Below are 14683 nucleotides of genomic sequence, written 5' to 3'. Positions count from 1 at the left end.
TATATAGTGGCCTAATACACATACCTGTCCTCCCAATAATTCAGCAGAAATCGAGTTCTGTGTGGAACACTAAAGTGAACTATAATATGTCAAAAAAAAGAATGCCTCTGAGTACTTCCCACTTGCAGGCAAAGACATCATTTCGTTGTAATAATAGAAATTACATTTTAATCAATACGCCCTTTGCTATTAATCCATTTTTGACTGCCTGAAGAGATTTTAATAACAGGTTAGGAAAAGCATCCATCCAGTGTGTCATTCCAAAGAGAAAAAGGCTGGAATTCTTTCATTTCTAATTCAGCATGTACAGCATTTATATGTATATTTTACATTCTTGCTACTCTTGGAAGAACCTAGCATTTCATTGTGTACTCAATATTTTTCTTAGTAACTTAAAAAGTCATCTATGTTTTTTTATTGGTGACACAAATTGATCACCAATCAGCAAATATACATTTTCTTACCTTTGGTAAGGACTAGATGTTTGATGGTGTTTTCTAATGGTCAGTGTCTGCTGTAATACAGCTATAAGCTAGGTTTTACTTTTACCAAATTTGCTTTTTTAAAATTAATTTTACTTTATAAAATAGCAATGCACACTCATTTTAGAAATATCAGATAGTACAGAGAACACCCTTATGAACTTGAACACTCATGCTACTTCCTTGCCAAACATAACCTTCATTATCACAGATGCATGCAAATATTGTCTCTATGCATGTATTTCAATTTTTTATTTATTATAAATATTTTTTCTTTTTAGTAAGTATGTGTATAAATTTTTTTTAAGTTTGTGTGGTATTTCTTTGTAGACTTCTATCTTGATTTATTTAACTAATACTCTAGTGTTAAAAGTATATTATATCCAAAGTTATATTGTTAGGAAAGTGCCAGGATGGACATGCTCAGAACTTTTTTTATGGATTGATTCTATTTTAGTAGAATCAATTCCTCCAAATAAAATATTGGAGTAGCAATCACACATAATTTGAGTGTTTTACATCCATGCTATATCTAAATGAAAAAAGAAATTATCTAGCAATGTAGGAAAGTGATTCAGTATTTTTAAAATATTTATTATTTTACCAATATTTATTAGTCCATTTGGGCTGCTATAACAAAGTACCATAGTCTGGGTGGCTTAAACAACGAACATTTATTTCTCATGTTTCTGGAGGCTGGAAGTCCAAGATCAAGGGACCAGCAGGTTGGGTGTCTGGTGAGCCCCCACTTCGTGGTCCAGAGACAGCTTTCTTCTCTCTGTGTCTACACATGGCAGAAGGTGAGAGGAATCTCTGGGGTCTCTAATAAGGGCGCTGATCCCATTATGAGGGCTCCACCCTCATGACTTAAGCACCTCCCCAGGACCCACCTCCAAATACCATCATACTGGCGATTAGGTTTCAACATATGAATTTGAGGGGATACAAACACTTAGTCTATAGCATATGACAATGCTCTTCTAGTATTACTTTGATTTTTCTTTCTTCATCCTTAATAAGCATGAATATTTTTCATACATTTATTGTCTATTTTTATTTTTCCTTTTGTTAATTATGCATTTATGTCCTCATCTGGGTCATGTTTACTCGGGACAAACTAAGAGGAGACAACATAATGTAGAACATGGAGGTCATAGGGAAAAAGGAAAGAAGGCATTCTCCCCAGTAAGCCTCACTGCCTGCTGGAAAGTAATTTCTTCCCTCTGGGGACTTGTGATGAATTTGGCATTTTTAGCGAGTGCCAAAGCAAACGTGCACTTTAGTGAAACTCCAGTCCGACTGGTTCTTGGCATTTATGTTGATTAAAGGAAAAACAACTTAGACTTTCACTTTCTTTCTAAAGCCACCTGTTAGCAGGTGGTATCAGCACTGTTAACAGTGAAGGTTAAGATCTTTCTACATTAAAGTAAGAACTCAAAAGAAATCAGGAAAATGTATAGTCTCTCTACAGTGTTTGACGTGGTGGACTAAGAATTCACTTGTGTTACATTCTTTTTGACAGTAGACATGTAATTTTTGTTTCAGAATCCATTTTATCCATCTTTATTTCCCCAGTGCCTAGAATAATACCTGCCATATATTAAAAGTTCAAGAAATGCATAATTATCTCTGATTTACAGACAATAAAAACCAATGATCAGGGCTTCCCTGGTGGCGCAGTGGTTGAGAGTCCGCCTGCCGATGCAGGGGACGCGGGTTCGTGCCCCGGTCCGGGAAGATCCCACGTGCCGCGGAGCGGCTGGGCCCGTGAGCCGTGGCCGCTGAGCCTGCGCGTCCGGAGCCTGTGCTCCGCAGCGGGAGAGGCCACAACGGTGAGAGGCCCGCGTACCCCCCGCCCCCCCCCCAAAAAAAAAGCTAAAAAACAAAACAACCAATGATCAGAGAAACTGAGTAATGTTGACCTGAGTCACACAGCCCAAAAGGGACTGTCTCAAAATTCAACATCAGTTTGTCCAAACCCAAACGCTATACTCTAAATATTTCATCTAACATCTCTTCCTAAGATAATGTTTCTCTTGTGATACATTCATTCTAGTGCAAGAAAGGCTAGATAATGCTGTGGAGCAAATAACCCAACCATCTCAACTGTTTACAAACAACAAGGGTTTGTTCCGTGTATACCATGTCGTAATTGCTTGTTAGGCAAGGGCTTTGCTACTCACGGTCTTCTCTCCAGGATCTAAGGTGAGGTAGCAAACCCTCCCTGCACCATTTATGGTTACCAAGACTAAGGAACAAAGCACATAAATCTTGTCCTGGCTTGTTAAAGCTCCAGTCAGCAGTGACGTGTAATATATCTGGTCACATTTCACTAGTCAAAGCAAGTCACCTAATTTCAGGAGTGTCATGAAACTTCATAGGCGCTTATGCGTGGGAAGATGAAATTGGGTGGCCCAAGGCAGCGACAAGAGTACTTATGAGTGAAAGAGGATGGCAGGAAAAGCCGAGTCTGAGAAGGAGATATGAAGATGGTACACAGTAGGGGGGAAAAAAATAAAGCTAAATATTGTGGACGGCTTCTCCCTCTGGTCACCAAATACTCAAATAACTCTGTGATAGTTAATTTTATGTGTCAACTTGACTGAGCCACAATATCTAGATATTTGGTCAAACATTATTCTGGATGTTTCTGTGAAGGTAATTTTTGGTTGAGAGTAACATTTAAATGAGTAGACTTTGAGTAAAACAGATTATTTTGCCTAATGGGGGTAGGCCTCATTCAACCAGTTGAAAGCGTTAATGGAACAAAGGCCAGCCTCTTCTGAGCAACAAGAAATTCTGCCTATCGTCTGTCTTTGGACTGGAATTGCAAATATTCCTGACAGAACAAGTTCTTCGTTTAAAAGAGATCCTGTTTGAATGGGTAAAATATGATATACAATGACAGTCAAAGGCATTAGTCCAACTTCTAACAGGCAGTGCAATCCTCAGGCAAAATACCAAGACTGGAGAGGGATGAAATTTATATGGTCCAAGAGGATAATAAACAAACACAGATCCTATCGGTTCTGCTTCTCTGGAGAACCCTGACTAATACAGACTTGTATTTCTGTGTAGAACACATTCATTCCCCCATAACAGGCATCCAGCTGCTGGGTCCAGCTCAGAGTCTCAGACCCTAAAAGAGGCCCTGTAGTCTTCATCAGTGTGGCTATAGCCCTGGAGATCTATGAATCAAAGGGCAAATTATGTGCCCCGTTCACAGCTTATAGGTTAGTAATCAGCCACTGATGGGAGTAAACACTTCTGGAGGATTGGATACGTTCTTTGATTAGGTATAATTCTGCTCTATTGGAGGGGTCCCTCTGTTCATGAATTCTAATTTATATCCTTCTGGTTTGTCCTTTAGGGATATTATTCTTTTTTCACCATGATTCTTGGTTGCATCTGAAATGTACCTTGGAAAATATGCTCTCCTAGGAGAGATGGCAGCTTTTTCAACCCACTTTCTGCCCAAGGGTCTTTTTAAAATTTCATGTGTAAGTCTTTGTCTCAAAAACTTAGCTGGCTCCTTACTTATCTGGTAGACTCTGTGTGCTGGTAGCTACTCTAGTGGTACTTTTTAGGGTGTATCTCTTAGCTTTTGCTACATTTCTTTGGTTTTCTTCTCCAATTACTTCTTTCTCTCTCTAGGCTGAATTATGGGCACCTAGAACTTATTAGGTTTCAGTGGGGAAACAACACCCCTTGTCTCTAATTTCATAGCCAATGTGTCTAATTGAAATGAATTACTAGGCAGCTGAATCCTTACTCTAAGACACCTTAATCACTTCAGGGCTTTTAACAATGAGTGTGCTGGTCATACTTTTGATTGAATCCTTACTACAGCCTGAGTTCTAATGAACTATGCCCAGAAGGTTTCCTTGTTTTTCTTGCTTTATGTTTTATGCTGCAAGTCCTTGAATTTGTGGATTGTCTTTATTCTCTTTACTTATTTATAAGCAGGCAGATTATGTTCTGAGCTCATCTTTTTTGTTTCTTAGTGATTTGCTAAACATAGACAACACAATGAATGAACATTATATGTTCTAATTTTTCCCTAAAGATACAAGTTCATTAGTTCTATGGAATAACTGCCAACTTACAAGAGGTGACATCTTCACCAAATGCCTTGCTGTTACATAAGAAAAGTTACCAGCTTTTTTTGTCTCCTTTAACAATCTTCTCACTATTTTTATCCATTTAAGCCTTTAGGTCTTGATATGATAGTGGTCTTCTTTTAGGTATCAATTTTTTCATGAGTTTAATAGACTAGTTTAGTAAAAGCAACTCTAACATATCAGTGGCTTCAAATAACAAAGGCATATATAAATATAAATATATATATACACATGTGTATATATAAAAACTTTTTTATTATACATTGGAAATCAGCTCTGTTCTATGCCATTCTTATTTAGGACTGCCAGCTGTGGAAGGTTTCATCTTTATGCTTCCATGTTTGCTGAGGGAGACAAATAGGAACATGAAATATTGTACACTGACTATTAAATCCTCCCCCCAAAACTGACATGTGTGACTTCTCCTCATATGTTAATGGACAAGCAATATACACGACCACAATAAACTTCAAAGGGGTGGGAATGTGTAATCCTACCATATGCCTGGAAGAAAAACTAGAAATATTGAGTGAACAATATTAATGACTGCTACATGTTTATACCCAACAATGCTTTATTTTTTGAGAAGAATGCCAGATTGTAATCTCCAAAAGGGCAACACCATTTTTTTCTTGTTGGTTGCCATATCCTTGGCTCAGTGCATAGAAATAAGTTGGTACTCAATAAACATTTGTTTAATTAATTGGATGTTACAATATTTTCTTAATACTGATAGAAGATGCATGACATTTCAGATTTGTAGAGTTCACTTCAACCATTCCATCAAATACAAGCTCTCACTGCCTTTGCATTGATTTTCAAAATGTATATGGCTTTTTCTCTTGGATATTTTCTCTCTCTATGCCATGAAAGTTATGAGTGATGGCCAACTTTCCAAAGAAGAGTATAAAATTATTAACCAACTGGAGGCATTTTGCAAAAGCACAGAGAGAAAACAAGCTGGAACGGGGATTCTGGCATTGGGGTATACTTTTGCTGATGAATTACTTTCTGTACCAGAAACATATACAAGAGAATGAATGAACTGCCAGGAACTATCCAAAGGCAACACCAAGTTTAGGGCTTTTGTAACCAATACCAACTTTATGCTTCCTCGATTGCAAGTATCTTCAAAGGAGTTGTAAACAATGATCAGACAACTCCAAAGATAATAGGTGTGGTTCAAGGAATAGCTTATTCAACGTTAGGACAGCTGAGGAGAAAAGCCAGTCATTTTCTGGGGGACAAATATATTCTCATTAAACAATGCATTACATTTTCATTAAAATGGTACTTATAATCCCTACTCTAAAAATATGAATACATGTATAGTGTGGTGTTGAGTGTGAGGAGGAAAGGAAGGGGAAGGAGGAGAAGATAGAAATGAGAGAGACAGAGAAACAGAAGAGGTTAATTTACTGTTCTTAAGTGTTGAATTACATATATCTACATTTTCCCCCCTAAACTAAAGATAAAATTGCTTTGCAATACACAAACTCAGCTGCAAAGTCACTGATCATTAAGAGTATTCCCAAACTTTGCATTCGTTGTACCCAACGAGAAGTTGTGCCATTTATCTACAGAAGCATGAGAGAGTGGGTTTTGGTGTGTTTGTATGGAGTAGCACTGGTTGGAGGATTCCAAAAACGCAGTTCTTGCTGAACCTAAAACGTATTGAATTACATCCCCCTCAGAGCGTTGATACTAATTTACAAAGACCCGGATTGTATTAGTTTTCCGTTGCTGATGTAGCAAGTGAATACAAACTTTGTGGCTCAAAACAGCCAACTTAATATCTTACGATTCTGTATGACAGAAGTCTGACCACAGGTCTCACTGGGCTAAAATTTAGGTGTCAGGAGGAGGGCTCTAGGGAAGAATCCATTTCTTTGCTAATTAAAATTTAGTTCCTTGCAGTTGTAGGGCTGAGATCCCTGTTTAACAACTTGCTGGCTGGCAGCTGAGGGTCGTTCTCAACTTCTTGAAGCCATTCACGTACCTTGGCTCGTGGCCTTCTCTATCTTCAGAGCCAGTGATGGCAGGTCAAGTCCTTCTCACTTCTGAATCTCTCCAATCCGTTCTTCTGCCCTATTGGGCCTACCTGATAATACAAAATAATCCCCTCATCTCAAAGTTTCTACCTTAAATCATAAGTGCAAAAAAACCCTTTTGCTATGTAATGTACCAGATTAGGACGTGGACATTTTATTTATTATTATTCTGCCTACCACAAAGGTCTAAGTGTCTTATCCATGTGTGAGCTTCTCTGAGATAAATGAGTGAATGTTAGAAGTAAACAGGAAACTAGCCACTCACGGATTTGGAAAAACCTAAATGCAGTTTACCCTATTAGCATGGGGGAAATAATTGTACACTTTTCTCACTACAAAAGTCTAGAAAATTTATTATACTTAGCCCAGAACTGTTTCTAGATGAGGTTCCATAAACCAATACATAACGGAACATGAAACCAAGATGCTATCTCATTAGTTTAGGAATGTGAAAGTGCTTTGTGGGCCCATAAATAATTATACAAATAAAATGTTTTCCTTTAATATCTTCACCAAGTTATGATCTGAATGTGTGACCGTATCTGCTAAACGTGTCCTACAAAGATGAATACCAATATGGATGTGTGATTAAACTTGATTGAAGTGGATTTAATTAACCTGGAGAAGAGAAAACTCAACGAGTATTTGAAAGGTGTCTTTATTTTTATAAGGGGCTAATATGAAATTAGAAATGTGCTGTGCATTTTTGGGGATTGAAGTGGTCCCAATGAATGCTTGCTTCCAGGATACTGATTTCTGTTCAACATAAATTAAGATTTTCTAATAATCTGAGCAGTCTAAAAATGGATAGGACTGCATCATAAGATCAAAATCTTCCTGTCACTTAGAGGTCAACCAGCAGTGGTGGATGTGCCCTTAGTAGGGGTATTTTGGATAGATTTTAAGCACTAAAGAGAAGGGTTATATACAGTTTTTAGTAGTGTGGTCCTTTTTTCCTAATCAAATTTTCTTTCTTTTTTTTTTAAACATCTTTATTGGAGTATAATCGCTTTACAATGGTGTGCCAGTTTCTGCTTTATAACAAAGTGAATCAGTTATACACATACATATGTCCCCATATCTCTTCCCTCTTGCATCTCCCTCCCTCCCACCCTCCCTATCCCACCCCTCTAGGTGGTCACAAAGCACCGACCTGATCTCCCTGTGCTATGTGGCTGCTTCCCACTAGCTATCCACCCTACGTTGGGTAGTGTATATAGGTCCATGCCACTCTCTCACTGTCCCAGCTTACCTTTCCCCCTCCCCGTATCCTCAAGTCCATTCTCTAGTAGGTCTGCGTCTTAATTCTCATCTTGCCCCTAGGTTCTTCATGACCATTTTTTTTTTTTAGATTCCATATATATGTGTTAGCATACGGTATTTGTTTTTCTCTTTCTGACTTACTTCACTCTGTATGACAGACTCTAGGTCCATCCACCTCACTACAAATAACTCAATTTCGTTTCTTTCTATGGCTGAGTAATATTCCATTGTATATATGTGCCACATCTTCTTTATCCATTCATTTGTTCATGGACACTTAGGTTGCTTCCATGTCCTGGCTATTGTAAATAGAGCTTCAATGAACATTGTGGTACATGACTCTATTTGAATTATGGTTTTCTCAGGGTATATGCCCAGTACTGGCATTGCCAATTCTTAGTCTGACAATATTTTTGTCTAGCTTTTTATGTCTTTCAAACATGTAAACATTAAATCTTAAGTTGTTTGAAACAGACAAACTGCCATAATTGAAAAGCATAACATTTACATGAAATGTGCAGATTTATATATGCTAATGATTATAAACATATATCAATTGATTACTGCACACTATTCATTTGCTAATATATTTTTTTAAAGATCTATTTATTTATTTATTTATTTGGTTGAGCCGGGTCTTAGTTGTGGCAGGTGGGCTCCTTAGTTGCGGCATGCAAACTCTCAGTTGCGGCACACAAACTCTTAGTTGTGGCATGCCTGTGGGATCTAGTTCCCCGACCGGGGATCTAACCCGGGCCCCCTGGATTGGGAGTGTGGAATCCTAACCACTGCGCCACCAGAGAAGTCCCTAATATTTGTTTTGTGTGAAGCATTATGCCGCTTGGTTTTGAGAATACAGGCAGACCCAGGCTTCATAAAGCTTACGGATTTGTGGGGGAGGCAGAGGCTAAACTAATGAGCAGATGAACAGATCATTTATCACAGATTACGTTATAAAGAAGATAAGCAGGATGATGGGTTAAAAAGAATAGCAGAAAGACCAATTTAAATAACGTAATTAGGGAAGAACTTTCAGAGGAGCTGACATTTAAACTGAATCTGAAGTGTAAGAAAGGGCCAGCTCCTTTACATAACCTTATGAGTTATTAATCCTTTCAATATCACTATGAGTTGAGAACTACTATTGTCTTAATTTCATAGAGGAAGAAACTGAGACTTAATGAAGATTTACCTTGAGCACAAGTTTAAATGCTCAAGGTTGGTAAAGCTTGAATTGGGACTCGAATCTTTAGGATCCCACAACCTGTTAGGGCTGGAATCCATGACCCTTAGTTTTTAGGTCCCTTCTGACTCTGAGTTTCTGTGAGTGAAACTGACTAGTACAACTTGGACAGAGTGAACATACAGGGCATGCTATTCTCTCTCTGTCAGGCTAGTGAATTCACTGGTAACTTGACAACTGCTAAACTTTCACGAAGGAGTTAGAATACTGTGACTCGGAAATATACTCTACAGCAGATGGTGCTAGTTAACAATTTTTGTTTGGGACATGGATTGTGGTAGACTCAGAGACAGAAATCGGTGAAAGACAATTTCCCAGTTTCCTTTGATGCCATTTTGATATTGTTGATGTATTAAATGTACATTGGTCGAATAAAAGAAATTTAGGTATCCAGGATGAATATACCTACTGAAGACAAGTAGTTCCTTATCTTGGGTTTAACTCATCACTGAGAGTCGGGTTAAGTCAGGGGGCAAATCTGGATGAGGAAGAGACCTGTGCAGTAGTACCAGCTACCCCTGCTACTGTGTAACTTTGGAAGAAGCCGTATTATTTCTCTTAAACTCAGTTTCCTTATCATGCTCAAAGGCTTTCTGACAGTGCGAGTGACAAAGCTGTAAGAGCCAATCTCTTCTTCATATTTAAAAAGTTGATGGAAACAAAGATGCGAATTTAAGAGTCACGCTTCGTGCAAAAATTCGACCTCTAGTGAAGAAACCATATTCAGAGAGGGCTGCTTAAAGGGAGCACAGTGCACCTTGTAGACGGTTCCAGAAAACACCATTGGTATAGAGCCCCCCAAACAGAAACAAAAGGAAATGATTAACTTCATAAGTTAAATGTCATTTCCCCTTTTGAATGTTTTCTTACAATTCTTTAAATCTGTCTGTGCTTTAATGCCAGCATCATGTATTTATTTGGCCCACGTCCACTCCCTTTTTAAATTCAGAACACACACCCACACACACACTAGTATTACTTTAAGTTTGAGAAGGCTGCGTGTGTGTATACCATTAACACATATATCCTCATAATAAAAATTCACAAAAGCTCATTTCTCTTTAGGGAACAAAAGAGCTGTGCCCGAGGTCACACCTGCTCTTATTCACAAACTCTTTGGGAATTCTTACCGAAGGATAAAGCTTTTCAAAGGCCTCCTGATCTACCAATCATACAAGATTAATGTTATCTTCATCTATTCAACATATTGATATTGAGCTAGTTCTATGAGCCAGACATTGTCCTAGGCATGTGAAATCCAAAACAGGCATAAGATATAGTGGCTGTGCTCAGGAAACAAGTGTTTTGATATGTAAAGGATGTCAAGTTCCCACTTTTTTTGTTATTGCAATGGTATTGAATAATACAAATATTGAGCATCTACTTGTAACTGTGAGGCTAGGGCTTTTCACATCTTAGTCAAGCCTACCGTATTTCACAATGCCAAGAGGCACTATTTATTTATATATTACATAGATGGTGGCCCCTTGAATGGGAGAATGTGATGGTTCTCACTTGCTTAATTGTCACAAAAATCAAATAGGTCGTTTTTGTTGTTCCCTTTTCTAAGATGAGAACATTGAGCCTCAAAAGCACTAAAATCACATTAGCTGTTAAATGGCAGAGCTCGGTTGATATTTGGATCTGAATGATGCTAAAGCCACAATAAATTCATTATTCCATGAAGCGTATTGTCATAATACTATCAAATGGCCGATCCCTCGCAATTACTCCAAAGTTCTTTTATCAGTGGAAATCATACACTAGAGGCCATTTATATCATTTATCTTAGGGGAAAAATAATGCCTTGCATCGGCTGTCCGTTCTAGGCACAAACTACAGATCCAGCCACGTTTTAAAAGCTGAACACTTACAAGTTGAAGGGTCGTGCAGAATTTTTTCTTAAACTTCTCCTTTTTGAGAGCTGCCCAGGAAGTCTCTCAGCAATAATCTTTCTGTCACAGATACATGTTTCTGGGATTTTTTTCCTAGCCCCATTATGGAGAGAAGAACAAAACAAAACAAAACAAAAAAAACACAAAAACTGTTGACGGGAGTAGACCTGTCATCCCCAAAGTTTAGAATTTAAATATGAAAAATTTACCTCCTATTGAATAAGACATACATATATCAAGGTTAATTGGTTTTATGTCTGAACGGTGACAGTCATTAATTCTCTTTACTTTTTCTAGCACTCGGGAAGAGTATTTTTATGGGGCCACAGTGAAAGTTGATGTAAATATATATTTAATGATGACAAACGTCAGCGGAGTGAATGGGTAGAGGTTAAAAGGCACTAAAGCATTTGCGAATTTGAAAGAAGTGGATTTCGATGTCATGAATCAGTTTGTTATGTACTTGAGTGGGGGATAGGGTACACGATACTAGTCTTGCTATGCCAACATTCTCAGATTCGCCACCCACGCAGTTTACACCGTTGAATATACTCAAGATAGTTCATTAATTTTGTTTCTTTTTACTGTTTAATACTTAATGGAGAGAAGCTGTGATATCTCAAAAAATGTTGATGCTGATTATGACTCTGCAAAGAAAAATCTTCTTTATTTAAATACAGATTAAAATGAAGAATATGTGCGACTAGAATGTTAATGTGGTTACTTAGTAGAGAGAAAAAGAATGCCAGCTTAAGGAGGCCATAAGCTTTGTTCCTCTTTTGACAGTCATTTTTATTGTGTTTCATGACCATAGTTTTGCCTTCCTGTTGCTCCTTTGCCCACCTTAATACCCCAGCCAAGCTAGATGCAAAGATTGTAGTTTGTGTGAGCAGGCTGAACAAATGTCATTGGAGTAAATTCATCACCACTTCCTGGGAAACATCGCAAAGTATGTGCCGTGATGGGTTGGTAGCTCCGTGATTAGATAGGCATACGTTTTACTCGCTTAAACTCTATGAAATAAACCATATATATAGTTGGAAAATACTGGAGATAATATATTGTGTTTACTTTTCCTCTAAGAAGTGACTTAATTGGATTTTGTCTACTGCAATTACCTAAATTCATCTAATGGACTTGATATACAGATTTTATGATGCTCTTAAAAACCACACTTATAAATTCACGAATATGAATATCAACCAGTTTTCTACCTTCAAATTAAGGTTGATTAAATGTCTTAAATAGTTGTTACTAATATTCTTTCTGAATTTTACTGAACATAACTTATTAAACCCTAGGATTGTCATGATTTTTAGACCTCACATCAAATTCAATTCCTTGAATTGCTTCATATGTGTCAGTTATGTTTCCATTATCAGATTTAAAAATTTCAAATAATAGTTTCAGGTCTTTTTCATCTATCTATTCTTCTGGTGAAATTCTTCTTGCTTCCTAAACCTCTGCTCTTTCTCTTGGGTAATTCATAGAATAAAATAGATGCTCAGTATATATTTTCTGAATTGAATATGTTATTTTTCTATCTCCTGTGGCACCCAGAGCAGTCTAGATCATACAAAACTAACAGAATAAATTCTTATTGATCAATGATGGATATGTCCTAAGCTTATGTGTGAGAATCTTAGCCTCCATAGAATCACACCTATATTCCTATCAGAATGCATAACAATCATTTTTTTTTAGAGGTCTTATTTTGATTCTTAATATTTTACAACTAAAAGATAACCTTATTCCTGAATTTTAAAGTACAATTATAAAAGGAAGGAAATAAGAAAATGAAGAAAATTCCCCTTGGTTACTTAAAATGAGAGATTCACAGTTGTCTATTATCTGCTGATCTTAATCAAGGCAGACAGGTAGAGTGGAAAGAAGTTGTTTTCTGAGATCCTAAAAATGTGGCTTGTCATTCAAGTACTACCCTTCAGTTTGTGAATTAGGCCAAATCATTAAACTTTTTGAGTTTTCGTTGTCTCCTTTGAACAAATAGTATAATAATTATATTTGCTACGCAAGATGGATCTGAGAATTAAGGAAACTACCATATACAAAAGGACTGTAAATAAATGCTTCACAAAGACAGAAGGTCAAAAGGTGTGAAGTCCCAGGTTTCCTATCACTCTGCTGTACTTGCATAATACAACTGACAAAGTAAAAATAGTAACTCATTGAAATAGGACACATGCAGCTGCTCTATCCACTTCATTAATAGGAAAAAGCATTGTGCTATGTTTGAAATTTCTGTGGATACACCGCCGTAAGTGGATGGATTAAGTCATGAGAAAATTCCCGTTGTGTTCAGTGAGTGGTTGCTGTGTTTTTGTCCGCTTTTTGTTTTTTAATAGCCTTATCCTTTTCACCATTTTTCATTCTTTTCAATGTATTTTATACAATCATTCTGTGAAAGTGAATTGTATGTTGACTCCAAATATTGTCAGTTGAAGTCAGTGTTTACTAAGGCAAATTCAATGAAAGCAGTGAACAATTCATCGGCTCAATTTTTTTTTTTTTCTAGTTAAACAGTGATTTTATTGCTTGAGTAAACAGGCAAATTTATGCAACCAGGGCAGAGGCTATGGATGACTTGGATTTCCAGTTGGGGGGAGGACTCGTTTGGTGTTGTAATATCGAGCCAACCGGTGAATAAGGCTCCAAAGCAGAATCAGACGGAATGTAGCATCTTTATCCTTTCTGTTTCTCTCAAGATGCTTTCGAACAGCAACAGGTTTCTTCATTAAATGATAGAGCTCCTCAGGAAGATCAGGAGCAAGTCATTTGGACTTAAGAATTCTCAAGATTTTATTGCCTGTCACAAAATGTACTTGTGCAACACCGTGTGAATCTCTCAGGATCACACCAATTTGCGAGGGCGTCAGGCCCTTCTTGGCCAGTTTGTAGATCTGCTCCTTTACGTCATCAGACGTCAGCTTCAGCCAGATGGGGATGCTGCAGCAGTAGGGCAAAGCCAACTGGGACAGGACCTTCCCTGGAGCATGCATGCGACCTATGATGGCGGAGGTTGTGGTTCAACTCAGTTGTTAAAACCACAGCCTAAAATATGAAACACATAGAATTTTACATAAAGAAGAATTGATTCAAAAATGGATAAATGTATACCTTATCCAGAGTAGAGAAAATTTTCTCATTTAAAGCAAGAAAGAAAGCAAGATATTATTGCCAGCTCTTATCCACCAAAGGGTCAATGGCGATGTTACAGGAAAGTCCACATTAAAGGACGGTATCATATAAAGAAAAAGATACCTTACCAGTATTAGTTGTTCCATATGTTACCTCATTTTGCATTAACTGCTAATATAGGTATAATATCAGGGGCAAAATTACACGTTATTCTTCCTATCTCACCTCCTAGTTGTATGTTCTCTAAATGGTATGGTAATGCTCCCATACATAATACCCAGCACAGTACTTTGCTAGGAGTTCAATAAATGTTTGTTGAATTGAATTACCACATTAACATGTAAATTGTGAGATTGCAGAGTTTACAGCCTTTAAATCTTATTTTTAAACCTAGGTTTACACAAATTTGCATATTATTCAGAAAATGAATATATTAAGCCCAAATCAGTGTCTAATTTATATGCATTTCCAC

At 37.4% G+C, this 14683-nt stretch overlaps 1 protein-coding gene and 1 pseudogene across 22 annotated transcripts in view; one reads left to right on the top strand and one right to left on the bottom strand.

Moving 5' to 3' along the window:
- The window catches only part of LRRC4C (leucine rich repeat containing 4C), a 1217033-nt gene that overhangs the window by 490253 nt on the left and 712097 nt on the right, over nucleotides 1–14683 (top strand). The window lies entirely within an intron of this gene.
- LOC131759600 (small ribosomal subunit protein uS15-like) overlaps nucleotides 13627–14683 on the bottom strand; it is a 177114-nt pseudogene continuing 176057 nt past the window's right edge.

This window comes from Kogia breviceps, chromosome 7 (genome assembly GCF_026419965.1).
Source record: "Kogia breviceps isolate mKogBre1 chromosome 7, mKogBre1 haplotype 1, whole genome shotgun sequence".
NCBI classification, from domain to species: Eukaryota; Metazoa; Chordata; class Mammalia; order Artiodactyla; family Physeteridae; genus Kogia; species Kogia breviceps.
This window is presented reverse-complemented; position numbering and strand designations above follow the sequence as displayed.